Source organism: Eurosta solidaginis, chromosome 4 (genome assembly GCF_040869045.1).
Source record: "Eurosta solidaginis isolate ZX-2024a chromosome 4, ASM4086904v1, whole genome shotgun sequence".
Taxonomy (NCBI): domain Eukaryota; kingdom Metazoa; phylum Arthropoda; class Insecta; order Diptera; family Tephritidae; genus Eurosta; species Eurosta solidaginis.
Window position 1 is genome coordinate 198,105,325 of NC_090322.1, and position 12,592 is coordinate 198,117,916.

Sequence of the window (12,592 nt, forward strand, 5' to 3'; positions counted from 1 at the left end):
AAAATCTAAATCCCCAGATCAAAATTCCCAGATCAAAATCGCCAAATCAAAATCCCCAAAATCCCCAACACGAAATCCCCATTTTCTGTGTGAAAAACATTCAAAAAATCGCCGCGATGTTAAACCTAATTTGAATGTTTTTCACACAGAAAATGGGGATTTCGTGTTGGGGATTTTGATTATGGGATTATGTTTATTCTGTTTCAATATTGATGATTTCACAAATATTTAATAGGCACATTAAGAAAATACATAACAAAAAATTCAAAATTCATTGCATTACAGATAAACACCGGAACATTTTTTTTGTTTTTACAAATTATAAATACATATGTACATACATATATTTTTATGTATAAATTACATTACAAAACCCTGCCAGCAGTTTTCTGATAATTTTATCGTCTATCGCCAAGAAGTAACTAATTCGATACATTTTGCAGTTAATAAGGCGATAGAAATTCATTTGACAAACAAAACGTATACTTTAACGGAATTTTTTCTCCAAGAAGATATTTAGGCGATGGAGATCTGTAACGTTTTGAATTTTTCTTTTTTCAATTATTTTGAGAACTTATGCAGTTTGCTTTCGTAGTTTCCTTCTATTCAATAGCTATATTAATGATATTATGTTAATTTTGCGATATTTTCTCATCGTCGCTTCACTACCAGATCTAGGTTTTTCATTTAAATTTTTTAATGTTTTTTCACAGTATTTTTAATAATAAATTTATAAACCAAAATTAAGTAAATAGAAAATAAAATTTAAATCCGTGATCTGGCATGGACTGACGACTTTTGCACGGTAGTTGAATACCTAAGCCTCTGTGCCACTGATGTACATAAGAAGTTGTTGCCAAATTCGCAATATAACATTGACATGGTCAGAACAGAAAGAAGATATGAAAACATAATGCAAAAAGAACGTGTACCGTTAGCCCGTTCCCCATCATTTTACTTTATGCTTATATATTTTATCATACTTACATATATATAAATGCATAATTATATTTATACGCGTCAGAACTTTACTTTATGATTTAATTAAAATTTTTGTGATTTTGTGTTCGAGGTTTTTTGATATTTCCTCAAAAAAGGTTTGGGGATTTAGCCCCCAAAAAAGTGCGGGGATTTTGGTTATGGGATTTTAAATTTGGGGATTATGATTTGGAATTTTTTTTAGCGGGGGATTCTGTGTTTGGGGATTTTTTTTTTTTTTTTTTGGGATTTAGGGGCACTCCCATGTTTTCGACTATGCGGAAAAACTCATACCTTTTATGACAGTGACTGAACTATAACACAGGCCAGAAATAAGCCTATACTATCCCAACGGTTGTTCCGAACTTTTAACCATCATGTGATATTTTTAACAGCAGGCCCAAGGCTTTCAGTAGCTTCCTAATTATTCCGTTTAGTGTATAAAATCATTTAAACTATTATTTTCCTAACCCCCAGAATCTGCTTGAAAAATACCACCTCTCAGCCGGTAGTATATATTTGTAGACATCATATAAAAAACATATGGAAAATTTTATCATAATTTTAACTTTAGCTTGTCGAAACATATTTTTTTCATCTGTTGTTACTACTATCTTACTCAAGGCTCTTACAAGGGTCGGCACCTTGTCGATAGCGTGATGGCTTAGCTGCGCTACATAGCTCCCGCCTATATTTCTGGGAGCTTTAGGTCATTCCACCTACGCCGCTCTACAGCATAGGAGGTCGGCGGGATTTTAGTGACAAAGAATTGTGTCTATCGGTTGATTTGCAGCCGTGGGGATACCCGGCTATATTTCAATGCAACATTTTCGATATTTTATGTCGATAACAAGTGTGGCGGCCAACGTGGTGTGAAGGTAGCGTGTTCCGCATACCACACCGAAGATCCATCAAAACTTCAAAAATAAGGTTTTCCAATTAGAAGACAATTTTTCTAAGCGGTGTCGCCCCTCGGCAGTGTTTGGCAAGCACTCCGAATGTATTTCTGCCTTGAAAAGCACTCAGTGAAAACTCATCTGCCTTGCAGATGCCGTTCGGAGTCGGCATAAAACAAGTAGGTCGCGTCCCGCCAATTAGTAGGAAAAAAAGGAGCACGACGCAAATTGGAAGAGAAGCTCGGCTTAAATCTTTTCGGAGGTATCGCGCCTTATATTTATTTATATTTTAACAAGGGGTAGAGAGGGAGAATAGAGCCACAAACTATAGGAGAAAAAAGCGATACATGGCGAATGCCAGATGAATCCACTAAAGAAGGAGAATGAAGAAGGGTACTGATCAGGTCGAGTAAGAGAGCCATCTCACAGTACCGTGCAGCATTAATAATTGTCTAGCACTTTGAAGCGGTGGTCGACCTAACTGACCTGAAGAGTGATCGCTTGGCATGGGCCATGAGGCTCTAGAGGTACGAGGAAGGCAGTTTAAGCGTTTTGATCAGCGCAATCTCCGATATAGCAACTAGTATGAGGTGGACGAAGCTTCACGTAAAACTACCGAAATGGCACTGTATTGATACCTTTCTGCGACTTCGGCTGTTTCCGACGAAAATCAACCAATTTAACCCAGACTTTGAGCGCTTAAACCACGAGATGAAGTCAAATTTAGGCTCAGGAGCCAAAGTCATCTTTGGTTACTTCGCCAAATGTTCAGCGAATACTAAATTAAAGAGAATAAGAATACGTGTAAATTGAGTGCGAATAATTGTTTCACTATTTGCCGACCTCTGTACTAGAATGTCAATTTAAAAATGACACCACTACAAATGTCAAACCCGTATTTAAACTAGGAGACTCCGTTGAAACACACTACGGACGCTACGTAACAAGACAACTTTTACGTGGAAAAAAATTACCTATTGGGAAAATTGCCGTAAATTTGCCGTAATTTATCCGTGAAACAAAAAAATTTGCCGCGGTCATATTTTAGAAAATACAGGGTGGTACGCCAACTTCACGTGAAGGTGCCACCCTCAGAAAAACACCTTAGAGACCAGCTAGGAAAATAATTCTTGCACACGAATTTGCCGTAAATTTGCCGTAGATAAGTGGCATATTTTATAAATTCGAAAAAAAAAATTTTACTTTTTTTATGGTGCACCGCCAACTTCACGTGAAGTTAGCGTTCCACTTTTCGAAAACAACCTTAGACACCAGTTGGGAAAATAATTCTTGCACGTGAATTTGCCGTAAATTTTCCGTGAATTATCCGTGAAACAAAAACATTTGACGCGGCCATATTTTAGAAAATACAGGGTGGCACGCCAACTTCACGTGAAGTTAGCGTGCCACTTATCTGCAGCAAATTCGTGTGCCAGAATTATTTTTCTAACTGGTCTCTAATGTAGTTTTCGAAAGGTGGCACGCTAACTTTACATTAAGTTGGCGGTGCACCAATTTTGTTTTTTTCGAAATTATAAAATATGCCACTTATCTACGGCAAATGTGTGTAAGAATTATTTTCCTTGCTGGTCTCTAAAGAGGTTTTCTGAGGGTGGCACCTTCACGTGAAGTTGGCGTGCCACCCTGTATTTTCTAAAATATGGCCGCGGCAAATTTTTTTGTTTCACGCATAAATTACGGCAAATTCACGGCAATTTTCCCAATAGGTAATTTTTTTCCACGTAAAAGTTGTCTTGCCAACTTCAGATAGGTCGCTACTAATGTTTGTGCTTTGTTTAATATCATGTTATTGTGCTAAGAAATCCAGCTACTCATGCGAAAGAGTATTTACTCAGACTTGATCTCGCGAGCAAATGAACGAATACTATGTACAGAGTTTGTGAGTGTGTTTGATTAACGAGCAACGAGTCAGAATTTATGCACGAATGTTTGTTAATACTCAAAAAATAATTCGTAAATGTTCCATACATATATAATTTTTGCTTGAGTCTAAATCTATAACTTTTCGATAGCAAATCGATGACTATTTTATAACATGTCGATAACTAGTCGATAAGATTTCAATAACAATCCGATAACTCATTAAAACACTGCGCATAAAATTTTATTCAATAAAATTAAAATTAAAATAAAAGGAAAGAATGGAAAAGAATATCTCGAAAAGAACGAAAACGAAAATTTTGATCTGATTTAGATTGAGCAAACCAAAGACCTTTCGAAAAGTATTTGCTCATATCTGGGTCTTACTTTTATCAAATTCTATCGTCCTGTGTTACTAATTGTTCTTCCTTCTGCCATACACCAAGTTTCCTAATTGTTACTATAAAAGTCCAAATATTAAAGACCGAAACAAATATGTTGTGCACGCGTTGCTTCATTAATTAAATCATCAATATTGAGGTGACCTTATTATTTTATCGCCCACCATATTTCGAAAGTATCCATACAAATGGGTACTGTACAAGTATAGGTATATGTGTATACCCAATAAACATTTTTGTAAATTCTCAGTTTGAGATACATTTAAGAGTCAGTCCATTGCTCACATTTCAAACGTTAGTTTTCAAATGCATTTGAAATAACCGTTGATAGCATTCTGAAGCTAAAAGGCACATTTTTAATATGGAATTTTTCTTTATTTTCAAATTGAGAATTTTTGGATTCTCAACTTTTTCTGAAACGAGAATAACGCGGAACGAAATGGAATCCACTGTTATGACACTTTCGGTAAGCAAATTTATTATTTGTCTCACTTCACTTTTAACTCGTTTAGATTTATGCATAATATAGTACAATAGGGAGCGTGTCATTATTCTGTATTACAAAATTCTGCTTGAACAAAATGCTGCTTTCTAAAATTCTGCTTTTTCAAAATTCTGCATGTTTAATTCTGGAAGTCAAAATTCCGGAATCATGGCACGGCGTAGCCGGTGTTGGATCGGCTAAGGGTTATTTTTTTAAAGTGCGGCCGAAGGCCGCCTACGCAGAAGGATATACTAAGCAGAAGGATATCACCGTGGCGGTAGCCACCGTTATCCCACACACCCGGACTTGGCATGGCGTAGGGTTATTTTTTATAAGCGCGGCCGAAGACCGCCTATGCAGAAAGGTGTTCTACGCAGAATTACTGTGCATGGCGCACTTTTTCAAAATAATTACATGACCTCTTTAACATTGTTAACATTAAATTTTAATACAGAATTTTGTAATACAGAATTTTGAAAGCAGAATTTTAGAAAGCAGAATTTTAAAAAAGCAGAATTTTGTTTATAGAATTTTGTACATACAGAATTTCAACACCAACCCAGTACTATATCACTTAATATTATTAAAATGTATAAATAAAAAAAAATAAATAAATGTAAGGCGCGATAACCTCCGAAGAGATCTAAGGCCGAGCTTCTCTTCCAATTTGCGTCGTGCTCCTCTTGATTTTCCCTACAAATTGGCCGGACGGGACCTACATGTTTTATGCCGACTCCAAACGGCATCTGCAAGGCAGATGAGTTTTCACTGAGAGCTTTTCATGGCAGAAATACACCCCGCGCTTGCCAAACACTGCCGAGGGGCGACCCCGCTTAGAAACATTTTCTTCTAATTTAAAAACTTTATTTCTAAAATTTTGATGTTGCTTTGCCCGGGGTGCGAACCCAGGGCATACGGTGTGGTAGGCGGAGCACGCTACCATCACACCACGGTGGCCGCCATGTATATAATTGTATAAATACTCCCTTATTTTTTCACTTTATGTCCAATTTCACTCAATAAAATGGCTTGTTTACATTTCCAGCTAAAGTATGCAAATTGGAGATCGACGAATTATCAACGGCACTATCGACGACTCTATCGATAGCATTGATGATGAAGCATGTTGTACTATGTTTTATTTTATTTTTGGGTTTCATGAACACTTATTATGTACTTTAAATTGGCGCAAAAGGTATTCAAATTATTATTAACGAAAATATTCCATGATGTCGATGGTTTTCAACCAGAATGGAACGAAATGCAAGTAAACATTAACAGTCAAGCCATTCTCAATTTGAAGAACAACGTTTGAGAAAAAGTTGAGAGAATATTTAGCTTCAAATGATTAGTAATGCTGAATATCAAACTGAGAATTAATGTTTTCTCAAACATTTCAGAGACAAGTATGTCTCAAATTATTCTGAAGTTGAAGATCGACGTTTGAGAAAAAGTCGAGAAAATATTTTGTTTCAAATGATAAATAATGTTGAATATCAAACTGAGAATCAATGGTTTTCTCAAACATTTGAGATTTTTGTTTTCAGTGTTTGTTGGGTATACATAAAACTATATATGTATGTGAAAATGTAGTAAATTGAGATTTTATTAAGCTCATTAAGTTCAATATTGTAGCTCAATACAAAGTGTTGATTTTTATATGGAAACTAATTTATGATTTATGTCCATTTGTAAATATGAAAGCATTTATTCCTAACCCTACATAAGTACCTAACAAATAAGCTTACTTCCACCATAACAACAAATCATTATTAAATATTTATGTATGACGGTACATTGAACCGTTTAAGATTTTTTTCTTTTCTTCGAAACTGATTCAGATTTGTTATGGGAGTTTTACCAATTTTTTGACGGCTTGTTTTCCAAAAATTGTCGATTCGTTATAGTAGACATATTCATATGTTATCGATTTATTATCAAAAAGTCATTGAGTATTTACACAGAAGTTATCAATTTTTATTGTCGTGATATCGAAAATTTATTGATTTGATATCAAAAAATTATCGGTTTGATATCGAAACGTTATCGGTTCCTTAATGAAGTGTTACCAATATGTTATTGGCGTGTTAACTATTTGTTAACGACGCCTCACAGCTTTGTTATGAATAGGTTAGGTTAGGTGGTAGCTGCCCTAATAAGGATAGCTGCTTAGAGAATCGTTGGGTAGCAACGATAAAGCTCCGAATGATACCGATCTCAACTTTGGATAAATCCTTGGGAGATCCAAGTGAGTTGCGACCGAAGTACTTTCGCCTAGTTCTGACAAAAGCTGGGCAATCAAGCATAAAGTGATTTGGTGATTCCACCTCATCATCCTCCATACAGCTGCAGCAGGATGGAGTTTCCAGTATATTGAGACGTACCGCATGGATACCCATGGGACAGTGCCCTGTCAAAACCCCAATGTCCATTGATAGGTGAGCCTTAGTGAACCCAATTATTTCAGCGGACCTCCTGCCATCCACTTTCGGCCAGAAAGATCTTGCTACCCTGCAAGACGTGGTGTCCGCCCAACGGTTGCTGAGCTGACTTTATCCACAGGTGGCCAGCGGAATCCCGAAATCCCCATCCCATCTTCATCCGGGTCAGTTGTACCGATGGGCTAAGAGATCCGCTTTACAGTTACCCGGGATATCACTATGGCCCGGGACCCAATAATCTTAATTGTAAAATAATTCGATGCAATCAGGCACTCCCAGACCACCCTGGATCGCACTGTAGTTTAGCTCAAGGCCTTGATAGCCGCTTGGCTATCAGAGTAGATGTTAAATTCCCTAACCGTAGTAGCACTGGATGGCATTTCATCCACCGCATCCTTAATCGCAGCAACTTCCGCTTGGAATACACTGCAGTGATAAGCCAACTTAAACTTGCGGCTTACATTTAGCTCTTGACAAAAGAAGTTTGCTAATAAATTCAACCAGAGCCGCCTCGACTCCTAAACCCTCCAAAACTCTTTCGATTGCCCCCCGGTAAGACATTGTTAAAAGCCCCTTCGATGTTTAAAAGGCACCCAGAGCGAACTCCGTGTTCTAGGACCCCTCCGTTGGCTTTACAATCGAATTGAGAGCCGTTTCCGTCGATCTGCCCTTGCATTACGCATGCTATGAAGCCGACAGTAACCCCCGAGGTATCCTTTCCCATAGGTACAGGACAATCAACCGCTCGAACGTCTTAAGAATAAACGACGAGAGGCTGATTGGACTGAAATCCTTAGGTGATACATGAGAGCTTCTATCGGCCTTCGGAATGAAGATAACCCTAACCGTGTGCCAAGACTTCGGGATATAGTTAAGCCTGAGGCAGTTAGTGTAAATGATGACCAACCAGCAGCAGGAAATGCCTAAATACTTTTGAAGTTGCGAGGGAATGATGCCATCCAGGCCCGGAGACATATAGGGCTTGGTCGACCCTATAGCCCAGGTTATTTGACATTCCCGTATTGGAATGGCAGGCACTTCTGCATGGCCAAGGCTTACGACCATGCAGGCGAAGATCTCTGCGCAACTGGGACATCGGGGAAATGATTGTCCAGTAAAAGCTTTGGGGACTCCTCGCTACTCATCGACCAGTCTCCACTATCATCTCTCAGATACCCCAGAGGAGCGGGATTCCTAGAGAGTATTTTTCTAAGCCTCGCAGATTCATTGCAGCCTTCTACGTTTTGGCAGAAGCTTCGCCATGAATCTCGCTTGGCTATCCTTATTTCGTATTTATAAATCCCCACATTCACCTTATAGAGCTCCCAGTCCGAGGGTAATTTACTCCTCATGGCTCTGTTGAAGAGCCGCCGACTGAACGCTCTTAGGCCGTCAAGAGAATCCGACCATCAGGGCGGCTTGCCATTCCCCCTGTAAGTTTTCAATGGACAGTACAGTTGAAAGGTGATATTGCTTACCGAGATGAAGTTTTCCACCCGAACGTCTAACTCAGATTGGGAAAGGTCCGAACTAACGGTAGGCGCCGCAGCCAACAATATACAGAGTCCCTCATCTACAATAAAAGTAAATAAAGGCTCACCTCTAGTGTTGGTATCCGAACTTCCCCAGATGCTATGACGGGCATTAGCATCGGCACCGATGATCACGCCAACACCTCTCCGCCTTGCTTCAGCGGTGATTTCGCCCAGTATCGCAGGTGGTGGTCCCGGTACGTTCCCATGGGGCACACCACCCACATTTCGTTACTGCCTCGCTCGAGGCAGACCGTGGTTACGTCAGCATTGCTGAAATTAGAGAGAATAAAAGCTTTGATCTCTTTTTTAACAAGCACACAGGATCTAGGCCTACCTGCCTACCCATGCACCAAGGTGTTCAATTTTTCAGTCCTTAATCCAGAAATCGTTCTGCCGTTACTACTCAGCCACGGCTCCTGAACAAGGACTATATCCACTCCACCTTTTTCAAGGCAGTGCAACAAATTTGCGGAAGCCGTATTAGAGTGCTGAAGATTGATTTGACGGATTTCCATCAAAACCGCTCTTCTTCCGCACCCCACACTTGGCGGATTCGTGTTAGTCTTGTTCATTCTAAAAAGATTTTAACGGGACGGGCCGGTGCAGAATTAGCCTACCAGCCATTTCGGTAGGGTTTCACCCCAACTTACTAAGGTGGCAGAATACCGCACCTACCAGCCCAAAGTCATCAAATCAAAAACCAAAGTAATTAATCAAAAACCATAACAATCCATTCCGTCACCGTTGTGTACCGATCTTGACACTTAACAGAGTCCTCCCTCCCCTGAGCTCGGCAAAATTACTCAGGGGTGCGGGTTTTATCGAGTTGTCCTCTCTAGATCCGCCATTATCAGTAGAAGCAGGGGAAACTCGTGCAGGACGTGATAACTAATCACGCGTGACAGTCCGTTACTATGGCCGGTCTGAGACTGATAACAGTCCCTGATCCAGAGCTTGGAACCACGTATTATATCCAAGCCAAGTATCTTAGACCACTTTGTTATGAATAATTAAGCAAGAAAACTTCAATGATGACTCATCTGTAGCCCGTCGATAACAAGCCGAAAGCAAAACCCAGCAGAATACAATGACAGGGCGATAACAAAGCTGTAACTAGTAGTTTCGGTTTTTGCGATTTAACTTCAACCCCTGGGCGATGCCTAGTTAACATAAACAAATATGTTTGGTCTGTTTTCACATCGAACTTGACGAGTATCTACTTAGTAGTCACGCCTTTTTTTTTTTTTTTTTGTCTTCTGGTGGCTAATTTCTTGTTTTCTTGTCTCAGTCATGAGAATGGAGTTATTTTACAACATAAGTTCTGGTATTAAGTTCACGTAATAATAGGAACACAGTCATACTATACGAAGTCTTTACTGCCTGACAGTTCAACTTAGCTTAAATTCTCTGAAAGATAGTGTTACTTACTTAATTCCAAAAGGCTTAGTCAACTTTAGAGTTAAACGAATTTTAACGAGTAACTTAAAAGAAAAACTGTTCTACCTTTTATTTGCAAAAACATAAGATTTATTACAAAAAATTTATTATTGTTAAATGTTATGAAACTCTCAACAAAATAATACTGATTTCATGCTGATTTGTATAAAAAAAAGTTTATTAAAACAGTTTAATGTGCGTACTTGTACATATGTATTTCTGGTTTATGAGTATTTTTGAATTTCTCAATAAAACCTTCTATTGAATATATACAATGTATACTTTTGTAAGAACTTCTTTCAATACTCTCTTCTATCTGCTTACCCTCCACCCAATCTATAACACCGTCTTTGTTTGTAGCATACGCAGCGGAATTTTCATCTAAAACCAACCTAATAATGATAATTTAATATTTATTCGATTTTGTTTGGTTTATGATAATGCACGAGTAGGTACTTTTTCGAATTGAGTAAATTGCCTTGGTAGAGTTTGTTGCTTGCTTTCTTGATTTGCTCGTTTTGTTTGCTCTCGTCCATGCTTGTGTATTTTTCTTATTTTTTTATTTATTTTTCGGTTATCAATTCCACATTAAATATCCACACCTTTTTTCTCACAATGAAGGCAATAAAAATTGTTTGAGCTGATAACAAAAAAATGAAACAGTGTTACGTCTTATCACGCATAGAAGCATGAGTATCTAAGCGATATCAATAAGTACGAAGTGGCCCAAGTCAGAAAAGTAAACAAGCTGCAAAAAGAAAAAAAAAAAAAACCAAAGTGCAAAAGAAATAACACAACTCGAATAAACACTAGCATTTTCTTGTATATCTTCGCATAGTCTTAAGCTTTGTATACAGCTCATAGGAGAATAAAAAAATGTTGAAGAAAAATTGCATTTGCCAAGTTTCTTTGTGCAGGTCGCTGCTCTATTTAAGCACTATACAATTTTTATACTCAGCTGAGCAGAGCTCACAGACTTTGCTCGCATAACGGTAATCCGTAACGGCATAAACTAATCGAGATAGATATAGACTTCTATATATCAAAATGATCGAAAAAAGAAATTCATTTATCCATGTCCGTCCGTTCGTCCGTCTGTAAACACGATAACTTGAGTAAATTTTGAGGTATCTTAATGAAATTTGGTATGTAGGTTCCTGGGCACTCATCGCAGATCGCTATTTAAAATGAACGAAATCGGACTACAACCACGCCCACTTTTTCGATATCAAAAATTTCGAAAAACCGAAAAAGTGCGATAATTCATTACCAAAGACGGATGAAGCGATAAAACTTGGTAGGTGCGTTGACGTTATGACGCAAAATAGAAAATTAGTAAACTTTTGGGCAATGGGCGTGGCACCGTCCACTTTTAAAAGAAAGTAATTTAAAAGTTTTGCAAACTGTAATTTGGCAGTCGTTGAAGATATCATACTGAAATTTGGCAGGCACGTTACTCCTATTTCTATATGTATGCTAGGGCGGGTCGATTTAAAAATCGCCCATTGCTCTGTGAAAATCATATTCTAGGGATCAAAATAAGAAACTTTGCCGAAGGAACCATACCTCTAAAACGAATTCTGATGTCCCCCCCTTTGCGTCGAACTTTAGGGTAGGGGCAATTTCAATTCTACCTGCTGTGTCTTGTGGTGGCTTAAAAAAAAAACACAAGCAATTTTACGATCTGCAATTGTGTCACAGTGATACCTTCATTTTTTAAAACGGTTGAATAAAAAACCCACACAACTATGTTTACGACATGCAAATGCATCACAGTGATGCCTTGGTTTTAAAAGGGGGTTGTAAAAACGCTAATTTCTAATAATTTTTTTAAATTTCTTTTCTATTACTAAGTTAAATTAATTTTTTCATTTACATATGTTCTGACTAAATAAAGTTCTAAAGAAAAAAATAAACTCCAAAAAGAAAAAACACAGGCCTTTCAAAGTGGAATTTTTCAAAATTTTCCCCTACGACCCAAAGGGGGGACATCAGAATTCGTTTTAGAGGTATGGTTCCTTCGGCAAAGTTTCTTATTTGGATCCCTAGAATATGATTTTCACAGAGCAATGGGCGATTTTTTTGCCTCCCCACAAATCGACCCGGCTAATGTATGCTAAATAAAAATTAGCAAAATCGGATGACGAACACGCCCACTTTTAAAAAAAAATTTTTTTAAAGTAAAATTTTAACAAAAAATTTAATATTTTTACAGTATATAAGTAAATTATGTCAACATTCAACTCCAGTAATGATATGGTGCAAAAAAATACAAAAATAAAAGAAAATTTCAAAATGGGCGTGGCTCCGCCCTTTTTCATTTAATTCGTCTAGAATACTTTTAAGGCCATAAGTCGAACAAAAAATTACCAATCCTTGTGAACTTTGGTAGGTGCATAGATTCTATGGCGATAACTGTTTTCTGTGAAAATGGGCGAAATCGGTTGAAGCCACGTCCAGTTTTTATACACAGTCGACCGTCTGGCCTTCCGCTCGGCCGTTAACACGATAACTTGAACAATAATCGATTTATCTTTAC

The 12,592-nt window shown here is 37.9% G+C and overlaps 1 protein-coding gene across 4 annotated transcripts in view; it reads left to right on the forward strand.

Annotated features, from left to right (window-relative positions):
- kek5 (kekkon 5) overlaps window positions 1-12,592 on the forward strand; it is a 780,906-nt gene that overhangs the window by 49,239 nt on the left and 719,075 nt on the right. The window lies entirely within an intron of this gene.